The sequence below is a fragment of the Columba livia genome, chromosome 12, assembly GCF_036013475.1.
Source record: "Columba livia isolate bColLiv1 breed racing homer chromosome 12, bColLiv1.pat.W.v2, whole genome shotgun sequence".
NCBI lineage: Eukaryota > Metazoa > Chordata > Aves > Columbiformes > Columbidae > Columba > Columba livia.
In genome coordinates this window covers 15,874,935-15,891,091 of record NC_088613.1, presented here as the reverse complement: position 1 = coordinate 15,891,091, position 16,157 = coordinate 15,874,935, and the positions used below count along the sequence as shown (strand labels likewise).

The 16,157-nt window shown below is 41.7% G+C and overlaps 1 long non-coding RNA gene across 1 annotated transcript in view; it reads right to left on the bottom strand.

Moving 5' to 3' along the window:
• LOC135580677 (uncharacterized) overlaps positions 1-15,882 on the bottom strand; it is a 50,056-nt gene extending 34,174 nt beyond the window's left edge. The window contains exons 1-2 of the long non-coding RNA XR_010475565.1: positions 15,154-15,882; positions 14,542-14,638 (exon numbers count right to left, since the gene is read on the bottom strand). This is a non-coding gene — a long non-coding RNA (uncharacterized LOC135580677). The remainder of the gene's footprint in view (positions 1-14,541; positions 14,639-15,153) is intronic.
• Between the last annotated feature and the right edge of the window lie 275 nt (positions 15,883-16,157).

The window sequence follows — 16,157 nt, the reverse complement described above, 5'->3', positions numbered from 1 at the left end:
AGGGGACAAGTCTCAAACTAGGAATCACAGCAAGAAGCAGAGAAGGGGACACAGCAAAAGCTGGGTATAGCACAAGCGTGCACACTGAAGTCAAGTCTCTAGGCCACAGGATGATGTCACCATCATATATACAACATCAGGAAGCCTGTCAGTATATAGAACTATTCATCACCATTTTCTTCCTATATCTCTCTGGGTGTTTGGGCTGGGTTTTTTTTTTTTTTTGATTTCCCACTACAAGTTCGGAGAAATAAAAGCTTGTCTACAATAGCTGCAAAAGAAGGAGCCTTCAGACCTAAATCTTGTGTCTTCAACCCATGTCCATGCGGACCAACTCAAAACTGTTTCACAGCATCACTTGCCATTGCCTGTCATCTTGGAGAGACTTCTGTACTTGGAAGCTGCAGCAGAGGCTTTCCCTAAAGTCTCAACATTTAGTATTTAATGGAAACATCAACTTTAATTTATAAATTAAATCTTCAGTCCTTCAGTTGGCAGAAGAAAGACTGACACAACTGTAACTAAAAGGATCTCAATGTAGAAAATAAGTCTGAAAAAAATCACTTTAAAAACAATAGGAAACTGTATGTTTGGTTGTGCAGAGCAGACTGAAAGCCTGGCACAGGTAACACTGTGCCAGATTGGAGCACAGGGTGTAAGCACACACCACTGCTGGATGCAGCAAGAAACCAATCTCAGTCACATGGATGAAATCAGGCAGAGCAGGTGAATAGAAGCTGATTAATTAACAACACAAATATGAACAAGATCAATGATGAAATCTGAAACTGTAACTGACAATAATCAGAGGGAAAATTATTAAAACTCAGGTGCACCTAAGCTCAATTTTCTTCACCTTTTCCACAGTGAAAGATAACAATCAATTCTTTAAATAAATCTTAACAACCATGTCACATAGTGAGCTGTGTGTGAACCTTCGCAATAGGGAGGTAGCTTCTTTGTGGCAGCAGCTGCTTCATACCATCATGCTGCTAATTATTTCAAACGTGGTATTAGAATTCATGGCACAGTACAGTTTATCAGTCCAAAGTAAGCAACAAAAGAGACATGTCTGGATCTTAGGAAACTATGAACAATTTGTTGCAATGCTACTTCTCTCCTCTTCTGGGGTATTCTGGCACTGTGACACGAAAAGGTACCTTGCTGTTTCATCCTGGAAATGGCCAGCTCTTCAGAGAGTGAGAACTGGATGCTAATGTACAAATACTCGTGAAGAGTATTCTTCATTTATTTTGGCAAGTCACAACCAGAACACTTTCATTGATGCTTCATACAGCTAGCAAACAGAAAATGCAACCCACCCCTCCAAAACATTAGCCCTGTATGTCCACTGGATGCATATAACATTTCACCACCCTTCATTACTTCATAACTTAGATTTCTGGTGCAGATGAATGAAATACAAACTGCCTAGCTGGTGCTGGGCTAGTAATTAAAGAGTTAACAACCCAACCACTAAGAAAAAGAAATAAAATACTTTGTTTCCTCCACTTTTTCACTGTTTTGTAATTTAACATTTACCATTAATTAATTACTAGAAGGCTCCATTAAGACTCTTAACATTTAGACTAAAAGTTCAGCATAAACTCAGGGTCACTGTTTACAGTGCTCCCTGAGCAAGCAGTCTCATAGCTTGGAAGTAATCGTGAATGTTAAAAGATACAAGGCAAGTATAATCGGGAAATGAAATACAAAGCTCTAAAAATATCCCCATGATCTATGCATGTAGCCATGGTGTCTGACAAATTCAATTAAATCTGTCATACATCATTCCTACAATGTTATTGATGGAGACATAGCAGTATTGAATTTTAATTATTCAGCTAGTATTGATCCCACAATAATCGGGTGAAAATCATCTCAGGTTGTCAGTACCCCTAGGAGACAACAGCTATTATCTAATTATAAATCACACTGTGTCATTTGATAAAAGGTTAAGGCTTTCTTTCTACACATTTTTGCAGTCAGATTCTCACGTATACATCAGTGACATGATTGTCTGCAAATGCTAATTATTTTCTTCCCATTGAGCATCTATTCCATTATCATGATGGACTCATAAAAGTGAGCTCTTAGCGCATGTAGCAAATTCCCAGAGACACAGCAACAATTAAGGAATTGGGATTTCAGATTTTTTACTCTGTATTGACCTTGAGCAAGCAATTGCAACGCTCGCAGGGTTTTCATTTCCCCAAAGGAGAAGAGTGGGACAATATTTGCAGTTCCCACTCTCATTAAATGCCCAGAGATTCTCAGAGGAAAGCTGCTGAACAGCAGCAAACTTTCCTTCTCAGCTTTTATGCAGAGACAAAGAGGCTGGCTAGAAATCCTGCAGAGTGCTCTTCTTGCCCTGAATCTCAGCTTCCCTCTGCACCCCACTGCTGCCATCAGAGAATGGGGTGGCTGACACTGTCTATCCATTTTCTTTCTCTCCCCTCAGACCCCAGTTTATCAGTCCACTCAGGACAACAGGAGGACACACCACCTTGCAGTGGCACGAGTGCAAGAGGCAGGGGTGGCACCCCGCGGCCAGGGGCACCCAAACACCTCACAGCCGTGCACAAGCCCAGGATTCCTGTGGCACCTCCTGCTCGCCCATGCTGCGCCCCTTGCCTCCACCCAGCTCATTTGGCTGTCTTCTCTGTTTCGTGGGTGGCAAATGGCCGTGTTTTGAAGCAACTTGTAAGGAGAGATGCAAGATGCCTTCCTGCCATCGCTCGGCTGCCTACTCTCATACCTCACAATAACAAGAAGCCTGTTCTTAGGGGTAAGCAGCATTCCTGCAAGCTCTCGCCATGGCCTCTGGTGAGGAGGCGCTGACAGATGAGAACAGCTACGATATACTGCTGACATAACACAAAACACCCAGAAGTTTGAGGTCATCTGGCATTATTTAGCAGTCCTGAAATAACCACTCAAGAAGATTTCCAACAGTGCCATTCAGACTTTCCTTCTTCATCCTTTACTATTTGGAAAACACATCCCACATCCAAAGAGACCTTTATTTAAATCTGGTAATTTGGGCTCAGCGGAGACAGCATGCGTTCCCAAATCACGGAGACAATCCTACAGCAACCAGCTTTTTCCTTTTGTGACAGTTGGCTCTTGGCTCAAGCACCCTCCAGTGACCACCAGCTGCAGCGCTATGTGCAGGCAGAGATGTGCCAACCTCTTTACTGCTTCAGAGATCATCACCCGCTTCTTGAGCCCCGCCGAGAGACCCAAAGGCAACCAGTGCAGCTCCCCAGGTAAGGCAGGCAGAGGGGATCTTTACACACAATCCGATAGCATATGACAGACGGTATCCCTGCAGGGTACATTTATGTACAAGGAAAGAGGGTGATAAAAGTGCCTGATCATTGCTCCCTAAAATACAATGACTTAAACAGCTGCAGTGATGGTCTGTAATAAACGCACCATTCAGTGCCATTCTGGGACTCCCTTTTTTCCCCACACATGCCTTGAACTTTATGATACAGAAATAAGGATAAAATAAATGATCAGCGACAAATGGCCTAAACTGAGAACGTGAAATCTGAAAGGGGATGTTAAATATTTAGAAAACTGTAAATGTCCTCCTTTAGATTTGAATTTTATCTGATCTGAAAATGTCACTATTGAGTCAAGGACAATTTAGAGACTAAAGAAATTTTTCAGCTGAAACAGGGGACATTTTGGAAAATCAGGTTCAAATGAGAAACATACACATGAAAGCTATCGCTTGGCACTCATTGCAGTCTGCAAGCCCTGAGTGGGCTGTGGGATTCACTTTATTTTGTCAGTGAACATTTTTACACTTATACCGGGGACCTCCAAAACAGTGACATTTTCTGCAGCTAATGGATTTCAGAGACTCCACAGGGAGACTGACTACAATCCTCCATTTCCTAATGCTGCCCTGAACTGAAGAACCTTTCAAAAAAAAAAGGGGGTTACATTATTAGCAACAACCTTAGATTAGCACCTAACCTACGCAGTTTAGCAAGGGTGAGGTGCCCCTATATATGCTACTACCAGAGCCTCCCAGAAATACCATAGGTTTTAAATCCTTGGGGGTCTGAGCTCTAGTTTGAAGGGAGAATTGGCATGGAATAACCCAAAGACTTCCTTGCCTTTCATTTCAGAAAAAGCTAAAACATGAGGTAGTGTTAAACCTCCTCCAACTAACCTCTGCAAACCCACTCCTAGCAAGTCTAGTTAGCACTGTGTTCACTCCCAATTGCTTATTCACTCTTCATTTTCATCCTTTTAATTACTCCAAAACTCTCCCACACAATGCAGTACAACAAGCCACTACAAATAAGAGTAGAAAATCCCTGGTGTGATTCATTTAAGCTACCACACAATTCTCCATCACTTTTCATACCTGAGCCAAATTCACCTCAGTCATCTAAAAAAGAAAGCTGTGTGTCCTAAGGCACCGCTGCCCTGAGTCACCTTGGTTCTTTTTAAATACTTCATTTTATGACTCCTTTCTCTCTTTATAGGTCCTTTCTATTTTCAGTCCTCGCTCTATACCGTGTCATTCCCTGTGACTAGTTCTTTTCCATAATTAACCTCATTCGTTCATAACTACCAGTATTTTTTCCTAATCCAAATGTAACTTCCATTTTTCTTCCTCTTTAGAGTATTCTGTATTGTGCCAAAAACTTCATGAACAAATAAATATACTGGGAAACACATAGTCTCAGCAGGATGTACAGTTGTGTGTTGTTACTCTATTAGCACGAGTAACACAAAGCAAAAATGAACCTCCAGAACACACCTGAAGGAAAACAATGCAAAGAAATACCAGGCTTACCATATGCCATTTTTTCCTGTTCTGCCTGCAGAAATGTTTTTCTTTCCATCATGGCCCAGTTCTACCCGTCCATGTGCAAGCCCTCCTATAACTCTAGATTAGACTTCCACACACGTCACCGCAGATTCACAGGTCATGGGTGGTGATATAGAAGAGCGCTATTTCTTTCTCTGCATGGTCACCCAGATACCTCAGGTCTGACCTAAGAAAAAAGCTTTGCTTTCTCACAGTCTGCAAGCCAAAACGGAGGCTATGCCTAGCAACGAGGGAAAAAGTGTGTGACAAAACACAGAAGAAAACCTACCTGCTAATTTTGAGGCAAATGCAAAGTTGTAAAGAAACCCATAGTTTTAACAATTCAAGGGTTTTTGAAAACTCAAGGACCTGTGCAGATTGAAAAGACTACATGCCTAAAGGCCTGAATTATCCCAGGTAAATTACTACATTTCACAGGCAATACAAAAACCTACCGACTGAGTAATGGCGGCTCACAGGTGTACAGAAAATCCGCATCTAACCAAAGGTAAACATAAAGGAGAAATTAAAGCAGGACTGTGAAGCGTTTGGCTCGGAGAACTTTCCCAGAAAGGCCATCCATCAAATCCTGTGCTGTGCACAAACATGGTATCAGACCCATGCAATATTGAACATTTTCTCATCAAGACACTTGGCATTGTTTCACACGTCTAATTTCGTGTGATTTCTCTTCCTGAAAGGTAAGCTGCTATTCAGTCATATGTATTTTAAACCTTTTGATTACAAAAGCATATTTCAGTATTCTGTAAAGTGCAGTATCAATGATTTAGAGATTAACAGCACAAATAACACAGACTTTTAAATGATATATGATAATGTTAGGTAAATAACACAAGATACTATAGTCCTACTGTATAACAGTAGCTGCTGTACTTGCCCTAAAAACGCTGCTGCTACATCTCACTATGTCTTTATAACCACCTGTCTTCCTACAACGTGTAATATGACCACTGCAAAACTGCAAAGGTCTCAGAAGAAGTTATTGAGTAAAACACTAGGTGTGGCAGACCGGAAAAGCAAAACGACCCATCCTGGTCTCAAGCTGCAGGACTCTAAAACTGTCAATGAAAACCTTTATTTCTTTTTTTTATAATTTTGTCTTGAAGACTTCAGCATTTTTGTCAAAAAGCTACACTGAGAAAATTTTCATTTGTTTCAACAAAACAATCTTAACATTACAGAGATAAAAAGGAAATAGTCAGGAAGCTACTCTCCACTGAAATAAATTGCTTTGATAGAAAAGGTGTAGTAATGTTTGCAACCAGTAGCAGCACATTTTTAAACCAACACCTAACACATATCTGAATTCTAGTCAGATCTCATCTTTGCTGGTAGACCATACAAGTTTTTTCATCTTATATCTGTACAATCAGGTGATCCGATTTAATGCAGTACATATTGAATCAGTAATCACACAAAAAAACAGAGCCCCTCCAGCAAACTAAGTGGCTTTCTGAGATGTCCTTGCTGACAGTGTTTCCTAAGAATTACTGAGAAGTGAAGACTCACAATGAGAGGCAGAAAGACAAAAGATGCGGTTGGACAGTGATAGCAGCTGCTCCTCCCTTTCTGCTGGACATATGGGGAACACTAACTAGCCAGAGCTGTGAAAGCATCACATTTCAAACACCGAATTAAAAAACACCTCTTTTCTGAGAAACTTAACAGGCCTATGAATTTATTCCTCTCTACAGGATGTTGGCCAGCTCTCCTGCACCACCACAGCCACACGGTCAAAGCTGCAAGAGGAAGATCCAACAGAATCTGGAATGTGCAAGGTACAAAACGGATGATTGGGGCATGGCCCCAAGCCCTTGGCGTAACTCCTCAGACCAGCCACTGCTCTGAACAAAAGTAAAAGCACTACTGGATAACCAGTTTGTCCCCGTTCACTGTAGGGCCATGGGGATGTGGAGAACATTTACTGTTTGTACCACTAATGAGCTAGCCTCATCATCCATGATGCAACACTTCTCAGCTCACCTCAGAAGAAAAAAAAGCTCTTCTCATGTTCAAATCATGTCTATTATTACCAGTGAAAGACGCCTAAATAGCATGCAGGTGCAGGAACATACTGTGAGGTGAATGCTTTATTGCATGCTGTGTCACAGAGGTGCAGAGAAAGGCCCCACCAAATCAGACCAAACTGATTTCAGAAAGATAAACACTTTCCAGACTGTCCCGTGATTACAGAGCGGTTTTTGAGGCACCACCACTTTCACTCAGGATGTAGCCATAAGCGAGGACTTTGTGAATTTTCAGAGAGCAAACCGGGATCCTATCTGTGCAGTAAGGCTGCCTTTCACTCCCCTGATAACAGAAGCTGCTGTTGCTGGGAGATTCTGTGGACTCCTGTGTTCCAGCAGGTGCCTCAGTCCTGTGACACCTGACAGTCCTTCTCCAATGCCTCAACTGGACTGTCAGAACTTCTTGAGTCTTTTCTTTTACTGCTAAAACCTTGTGGGACCACACACATTATTCAGTGGGTTGAGATTATATTCTTTACTGCCTTGTCTTCAAAGATCCTTCCACCACAGGACAGGATTAAAAGAAAAAAAACCACAACAGCCTCAGTCAGCTCAGTATGGACAAGGACAGTACAACCTTGATTGTACTCGAGAGATATTTTATGGCACAGGACAGGAAATGGAAAGGACTCCATTTCAGGTGTAATAATAAGTTGCGTGAATTGGCTGAGGTGTTTGCTATAAAATGAATTCTGTCTCTGTAAGTGTTTATCTATAAATAATATCAATGCTGTTCATGGGGTTTTTCCCCTCCCAATGGCTTATGCTGCTGTCACACTCACTTGACCCATTCATCCACCACAGGTGACCTGTGCAGGAACTTCTGCAGTAACCCCATCTTCTCCATCTTTTCGTTATAGATCCACACCAAACTGCAACATAGCAAAATAGCTCTGTCACTCAACTTACAGACACAGCCAGAGATCCAGTTACTCTAAATTCTCCAGGATTACTTTGCTCAATCTGTTTCATTCCAAGGGTGGAGAATGAATCCTTTGCATTCACTTTATTTTTTCTTTTCTTTCCTCCCTTCTCTATGTCGAAGGAAATTAAGCCACATCCATTCCAATTATTACTACTATCTAAAACCTTTCCAATAACAAGGCATATGGACAGCTAAACATGCACAAACTAATCAGCTTTTACTGCCTGATAAAGTGTCACACTTGTCGTGTTCCCTGATCAGCCGAGCTTATTAGTTCGCTGCATATGACGATCACAAATTTGCATCTATTATCCACTGTCTGGAGATTTAAAAGCTTCCTGTTCTGCAAAGATTATCCATCAATGGAACTAATTCTTAAGGGAGAGAAAAGAATATGTTAGTTCAGTGCTAGCTTTGCTAGGCAGGCCTTGTTGGATTTATCACATTAAATCTGTTACATTGACTGAAACTATTGCAGCTAGTTTTATCCAGCTATCTTGGAACTGATTGGCAATGTATTAGTAATAATTGTACTAAATGGTTTTCTGAATCCTTAAGAACATAAGTCAAATAGGACTTCTCTTTCTTTGGTTAAACAATAGTTCATTGTGCACTTGTAATATCAAGTAGGTATGTGCACTGACGTGAAGTACCTTCGGGTGGTACAGAGTCTGGGAATTTAAGAAATTGCTTCATCCTGCCGTGCCACTGCCACATCGTCCCAGGGCCAGTTGTGGAGGGAGGCAGCAGAGGCAGCAGGACAGGGCGGGCTCTCGCCCCTCTGCACATCATGCAAAGCTAAGAGGCTCTACATTGTTTATTTACCTTTTGAAGGGAGAAACTAGGGTTTCTCTTATTCTGAATTGTATACCTTAGAGGAGTGGAATAAAGGTGAAAAATCCTCTTTAAAGAGTTGTCTGGAGCTTCTTGTTCTCCATCTCTTCCCCTTAGAGTGAGGGACCCCAAATCATCTCTCCTATTCCACTGTAGTCAGCGGCTCCCACTGCCCACAGTTTTGGTGAAGCAATCTGTACTCTTTCTTCAAATGAGTTAACACGATTTTGTGGCTTTTTTAAGTTACAAGCCCTTTGTCATGTCCTAATCTGCAAAGTGCTCTTGTGGGGTTTTCCTCGTCCTCTCGCCCCCTCCACAATTGAATTGCCTCATACACTCCGGGAAGTTTGTTAAGGATTCACTCTTTCTCTAGAATACTTCATCCAACATGGTCTCTGCTTCAGCAATCCACAAGTCACTCTAAAATGTATGGTCCTCTTCATGCCAAATGTACCATTTATCATGCTTAATTTAATTTTCAAGAGATTCTAGGTGCAACTCTGCTCACCAGCACAGGCCTCTGTGGTGCCACACTCCACTGCATAGCAAGTAACCAACTCTTCATCTCAAGCATGTGCATGCTAATGCATAGATATGCAGTCAATCTCAAAAAAACAAATTACAGATAATCTTTATCTATTTACATATTCCAAGCAGGGGAAGGAACAACTGGCAATCAGAGCCAAATAGTTTATCTTGCAAGCATCAGTGCTAACCCACGTGGGGTTCTATATTGTTGATTCAATCTGGCCCCATTTTATTTTCTTGATAGTGCCAGTCTCCTTTCCTTCTCATTATTGCCTTCAGCCAGAAGTAAAAACAGGCTGATCCTTATTCCAGCCATGAATCAGCAAACAGAAGATAGTACATGAGCATTCAGGCTGGCATCTTTCCTAAAGAGATTAATTGTGGCAAGCTTGCTTGGCCTTCTGCCACTTCATACTCCTGCATAACAATCTCTGCATGGCATTTCTGTTAGCTGCCCTGCCCCTCCAAATGGGCACAGACAGTTAGCATAATTGTGCTCTCTAACAAGTCAAAAAGAGGGAATTAGCTGCCCTTTACTTTCCGCTCAGGTCAGCTAATCCTCAGGGTGGTCGGGCAAGTTGCAGAGAGAATGTCACACAGGAGCCACCCGGGGCAGACAGAGGGGCGAGTCCATTATCAGCACTTGTACACGCTGCCTCCAAATCCAGAGCATGTTGAGGCAGCAGCGAGGGGAGAGGGACAATGGGAGCAACAAGGCTGGTGGCCATATGAGCATCCCTTCCGTAGGCCTACAGGAATGGAAAGGAATGCTGAACAGTTAAATTCATTCTCTCATTGATCTGCTCAGAAAGGCCTACCGATTTGAAAGCGTAAAAAAAAAAAAAAGAGGTGGTAACTGGCAATGCAATTCTCAACTGTATTTGCAAAGAATATCAAACGGCTGATTGCTCTCTCCAATTCCTTTCCATATTTTCAAGAAGATATGCATAATCAGAGTGATATGCACAGATTGCAAAGCTCACCATGCTTAAGGTGATGTCTTTCAATAAATATGTTCTGGCATCCAAAGACAGTTATTCAGGCACTGGTAGCTTTGGCGCTGCTCATGAATAAAGACACCTGCTTGGGCTAACACTGCACCCCCCCCTTACCTCTTCTGGTCTTCACAAATACTGGTCTGATCATTACTGAACCAAATCAAAAGCTGCAGCAATCACAGAGCACCTCTGCGCGGTGGCCAGTGAGGCCAGGATTTTTAGCAAAGGCATGAACTCTACCTAATAGATTTTTGATAACCAGTAATAAAAAGTAAACCAACAGAAGTATCTAGTTAATTCTCAGCTGTCATTACTTCAAGGTTGTGTGACAAATGAAAGAATTTGGAGAAGGAGTAAGAACTTTGTTGTGATAAGCAGTACTTTCATGCTTTGTAAGATACCCCTTTGCCAAAAATGTCTGTCATTCATAAAGGCAGAGCCATGTAACAGGTGGAGGAAAATAAATGTTAGCTCCATTACACAGGTATAGCTGAGTGGCCCAACAAATTGTGCAATAAAAGATCATTATTGCTCACAACCCTTTTCAGATAACTGACCTGTGCAGTTCAAGCACTGCCATCCTTGATCACGCGGGACTTAGCCATGACAAAATTACAGCAATTTTTCTAGTAAATCTTTTCTAAAACACACAAACAAACCAGGATAAACCAGAGCTGCCAGATACTACCATTTTATACAAAAACTACAAAAGAAACCACGTAAAGAAAGTCTTGTCTATTTGTGGACCCCAGAAGAGAAAGATGGGAAAACATAATTCTCTCCAACTTAGCGACTGGGAAGCTGAAGTGAAAAAGACTGTTTTGTCGTTGCCGCACAGATACAAATAGCAGCTCATGCCCTGGTGCCTCACTCCTCTGCTCCAGCAGTTTATTCTTCACATTGCACTGCCCCTCGAGACTAAGCAACTAAATATTTATAAGGGAAGAACACAAGAAGTATTTAGAAGAGGAGAAAATTAAGAAAAAAAAAAAAAAAAAGAAAATATTTTACAAATTAGAAACAAACCACCCCTGCTGTTAAATAGTCTGTAACCAAGGGTACTGTGCCATTCTCTCAGGTCATTTTCACCCAAACTACTTAATTCCAGGGGGGATTTAGCTTTACAGGTTTAATTCAGCCTGTGAAGGAAATGAAAGATAAGCCATTCATTGAGACCATTTCCCTTTATGGCTCTGCTCATGAGTCTTGAGCCAAGTTCTGCCCCAGAGAAGCAGCACTCCAATCTCTATTGATAGCAAAAATACAGTGAGATATACGTCCAAATTTAGTTGTGAGTATATAAACCACCGCAAAATAAACTGTTTTCCCAGGAGCTTCATGAAGTAAAATGGAAGTCAAAACTATTTTTTATTCAAGTAAACAAACTGGAAGAGCAGACAATCCTGTTAATGAAAAACACTGAAAATAACTGAAAGAATAATTCCAAGAGCTGCAAACACAACACACTGTAGAATACGGAGCGGCAGCTGATTAGCAGTCCCATCCTTATTTTCTAATGGCGTGTAATTAGTGGTTTCTTAAAGAAGATGCACATGGTGTTCCTTCAAACTAAGCACAGGCTCTGTTTACTAAAGACACGGGGCTTCATTCTTATCTCAAAGATGCTGCAGTGCCAGGATGTGCCCTTTCTTAAGGCTGGGTTCTCAAATAACTATTGTACCACATTTCAATACCACTAGGCTCATTTTCTGAAAAACCTTTTAGAATGTCACAGAAAGGAGTCTTTTTTAACATTTCAGTCATTATCTTATAGTAAAAAGTAATGTGTAATACCAAGAGTGTATTTGCCAAGAAAGCCGGCTGAATTATTCGAATATTTGCACAGCTTTTGCAGCAAATCTCCTTCACTGTTTTTTCTGCATTTTCAGAAGTGAGAAAGAAAAAAAAAAAAACAAAACAAAAAACCAAAATCACGAGTATTTCAGTAGCATATAAATGGAGCAAACAATACCACCCCCAAGGGAGTGGGGAGTAAGAAAAAGCCTAAAAATACATACACACAGGAAGAACAGAAACCAGCTTTTATAACTGAGTAAGGGAATAATTTCATGCAATCATGGACCTTATTGCAACAGAGTTAGAACAAAACTACACAATATAAGATGTCATATGGCTCAAGACCAGCAAAAAACATAATAACAGGATATATCTCTCTGGTGAAGAACTTAACACAGTGCGCTAAGAGTTCAGACAGTTACAGCATGAAGTGAACTTAGATCCACATCCCAAATGTCATCTTCCTGTCCACATTACCAATTATATCAATCCATTAGAATTTTTTTTCCGTGCCAGTGTGAGCTTTTGGAAATGTCACTGTTCATCCTAATGCCTATAACAAAGAGAAGGTGCACATGTGTATCTGTGGCTGGCTGTTTCTTCATGCAAAGGCATTAAGCCTCCACACTAAGTTCCTCCAGCATGATGGAACTACCACTATCCACATTCTAAGACAAAGACTTCAAAAGGCACTTGGGGAAAAGTCACATGGATAGACAGGATTTCAGCTTGGAAAATCCCAAAGAGCATTAAACTGGGAATTAACCTGGGTCTAAAGGAACCTGAGAATAAAACATATTCAAGTCCCATTTTTTTCCCATACCCATACTTAACGAGGCATACCCCTCACCCAAATATTTGCAAGAAGGAAAAGCATGAGGGCTGAAAAGCTTGTACATGTCCTGCCCTGCCCTATTTGCCATTGCTTTTATTTGGAAGGGCCAAACCAACCATTTCCAACTAATTCCAGGAAATATCATGGGAAAGGAATCAGGGTGAAACTGCTTTGCTCGGAGAGAGAAGCAATCAGCCCACCTGAGCAAGCTTTGCTGGGGGAGAGCTGGGATTGTACCTGCGGGCTGTCCCCTCCTCCAAAATCTTGCCTGCAAAGCTCAGGTATGTGGCTGTACTTTTGACACTGTTCTTGCTACCTCAGGGCAGGAATGACAGAGGCAACCAGGCATTCACAGGGACAGAAAACTGTTTTCTCTTGTGCTCCTGCATAGCCATGTAAAGACAGATTTGATCCCAAAAGTTTCATGCAGATAAACAAGAAAGTCAACAGATCAAATTATCTTCTTAGGTAGACATCAGAACAGAAATTAAAATAGCAAAGCTAGGGGAGAAGAGAGCTGAAGGGGAGACAGCAGAACTGAATGGCTTGGAGTTATCTTTTACACACTCCCTTTGCAATCTGTATTACCAACGTTTCTGTCAAAATATTCTAAAATCTTGCATATTGTCAGGTATTTGAGGAACCAAAACACGTCAAAGAACATAACGTTCTATCTTAGCAGAAGACTTTATTCCACTGGCAGAAATATGCAATTTTTTAACTTCTTAAATTGTATGCGCAGCAGCTGATTAAATGTCTAACTAAACTTTCACTTCAGGGAGACAGAAAATGCTCTAAAAATCATCTACTGAAGTGATGAGGTGAAGGACAATGAAGTATAGTAAGGGATATCTGCCTGTTCAACCAGCAGAGAGAGGACTTGATGGGAAGATGCATTGCAGATTTTTCTCTGTAAGGCCTCCAATCGTAGCAGCCGGGCATACTGCAGAGACCCGGTCCTGCAGCAGGAAGGGCTCCTGGGCAAGACACAACTGAAGTCCTGCTGGGCCACCATTTTTTCAACCACCTCCTTAGAAGAGGACTTTCTCTCACCTTTGCTCCACGGAGAAGAAGCAAAGTTAAAAGCAAAAGAGGCTGCACTTACTGACAGGAATCAGTGAGGGACAGCCAGTGTTGCTGGGTGTACAGTGCCTGATACTGATGATTTTTCCATTTTACCTAGGAACGCAATGCAGACTGGGGCCTGTAGGTACTGCAAAAATAAAATCTTTTGTGCCATGTTGTGGAAGAGACTACTACAGATAAAAAACCACTACCCTTTTTGAAGGTGGAGGTTAACAAAAAACAAAAAATTAAGTCACACTTAAAACACTTCCCACACATACACACATACCTTTGGGGTTCTAGCAAGACTTCTGGAGGCAGAATTCATGAGAAGCAAAGCACCACAATGTAGAAGGAGAAAACAAATGGATCTACTTAACTCACCTCATTTACGACACAGGAGGCTCACTGCAATTCTAAAGATTTTGTTTGAGTCCAGGCAGGTCCCTTACAAGCACAGCCACAAACAAATCTGTAGCTAAAATCAGGTACTGTGACCTCATGCGTTGAGGTCTTAATGTGGGACTCTGAATCCTGCCCTTTTTTCCACATTGGCTGTACAACACCCAGGGAGAAAGACCAGGCCAGCATGAATTTTGCAACAGAAAGTTTTCATTCAGTGTGTTACTTGGCATGTGCCCAGTGTGAGAAGTCACAGATAGGAGAACACTTACCTTAGAGACTCTTATTTTACTTAGATGTAAGCTGGGATCATACCATCTCAACTCTGTGAAGCCAGAGACACTCTGGGCCAAAGCAGAACTCTTAGTACTAGAAGACAAAATTTAAATAAAGACATGAGTCAACTATAAGACTCTACCCATCTGCAGCATTAGGTGACAACTAAGTAGACTTTCAGGATCATAATTTTGCATGGGGCACCCAAACCCTCACTAAGCACCTATCCTCAGCTTGGGCTCCAGTCTTAGTTCTTTGCAAAAGAGAGTAAACAGAATTTGCCTGTTTTGTGTGAGGCTGTGGAGATAGTGCTAATATATTGAAAGAGCATCAGTCATAAGTACCTGTGAAACCCTGGAATCCAACAAACTAAATATTAGTGTAGAAAAAGGTGGCGTTGGCTTAGATACAGAGCATCTTGCTGGTTACAATTATTTCTGGTTTACAATGTTGAAATCTTTCTGTGCAGCAGTACATACATTTTAAGACTAATTATTTTTAATGACTGTTTGCTTGAAGAGGTAATACAACTACTCTTACTCCAATTACCCATTATTACTGTAACACTATTCAAAAACTACAATATTGAAAAGCCACAAACTACTCACTCAGTAAACAAAAATTCTTTTCTTGATGAGCAGAGGCTTTCATTATTTCTCCCTTCATACAATTGCTTACTGCTACTGCCTCATTCTTCACAGATATCTTCTGCAGGAAATAAAAACAATCAGGATCTAAATTTCTCTCAGTTCCTGCCATAAGGATCACTCTGTTACTACGCAGATCAGCTGGCCCTATCTGGCCTTCCCGGCTGTGCTCGTGGCATTATTCTGTCTAAGCTGCACCTGTGTCAACAGGAGAGCTCGTGAAGCAGGTTCCAACATGTCAAGAGACATCTCCTGCCTATGTAGCAAAAGCTGCTGATGGAAAAGATCTCAAGGAGCTGCTCGTGTGCTGTTTGCAGCAGAGCCACAGGTACTCTCAATCAACAGCAGGCAACCAGGCAGCACCAGGCACTCTGTTAGGACCAGGAACTTGAATCCTGCTTTTATCATAGAATTAGATACTACAGCCACTGTGGGCCAGCTGTTTTTTATAAAGAAAAAAGAGACAGCACAGCACCCCTCTATGAATACACTTAGCATGACAAGCTCATTTATTCCCAGCAGTTGTTTACCACTCAGTGCCTTTCCTGCAGCAAGTGAGACAAAAGAGAGGATTTGAATGTGAAATGGCTTAAACATTACAGTGGAAATAGTGGGTGGCGTCCAGATTCCCTCCTCAATCTGCTGCAAGACTCGTGCGAGACCTTCAAGACCTTTGGCTGTTTGTTTCTCTCCTGCACCTCAGCAGTCCCCTGCAGAAACCAGAGGATGTATGCAGTGCAATAGCCTACTAATGACAAGATTAATCTCAGCTGTGTGAGATCTCAGGATGGGAAGGGCTAACTGGCCATCCTTGTGCAATTTTATTCATTTTCAGCAGGGAATTTTCCAGTCTCCCTCCTCCCTGGTAGGATCAACCTGCTAGAACCAGTCCTCAGCACTGCTGGCATGACAAGCCGAAGACACCAAAGCTGTGATCAAACAGGTCATACCAGGGTTATGGCATG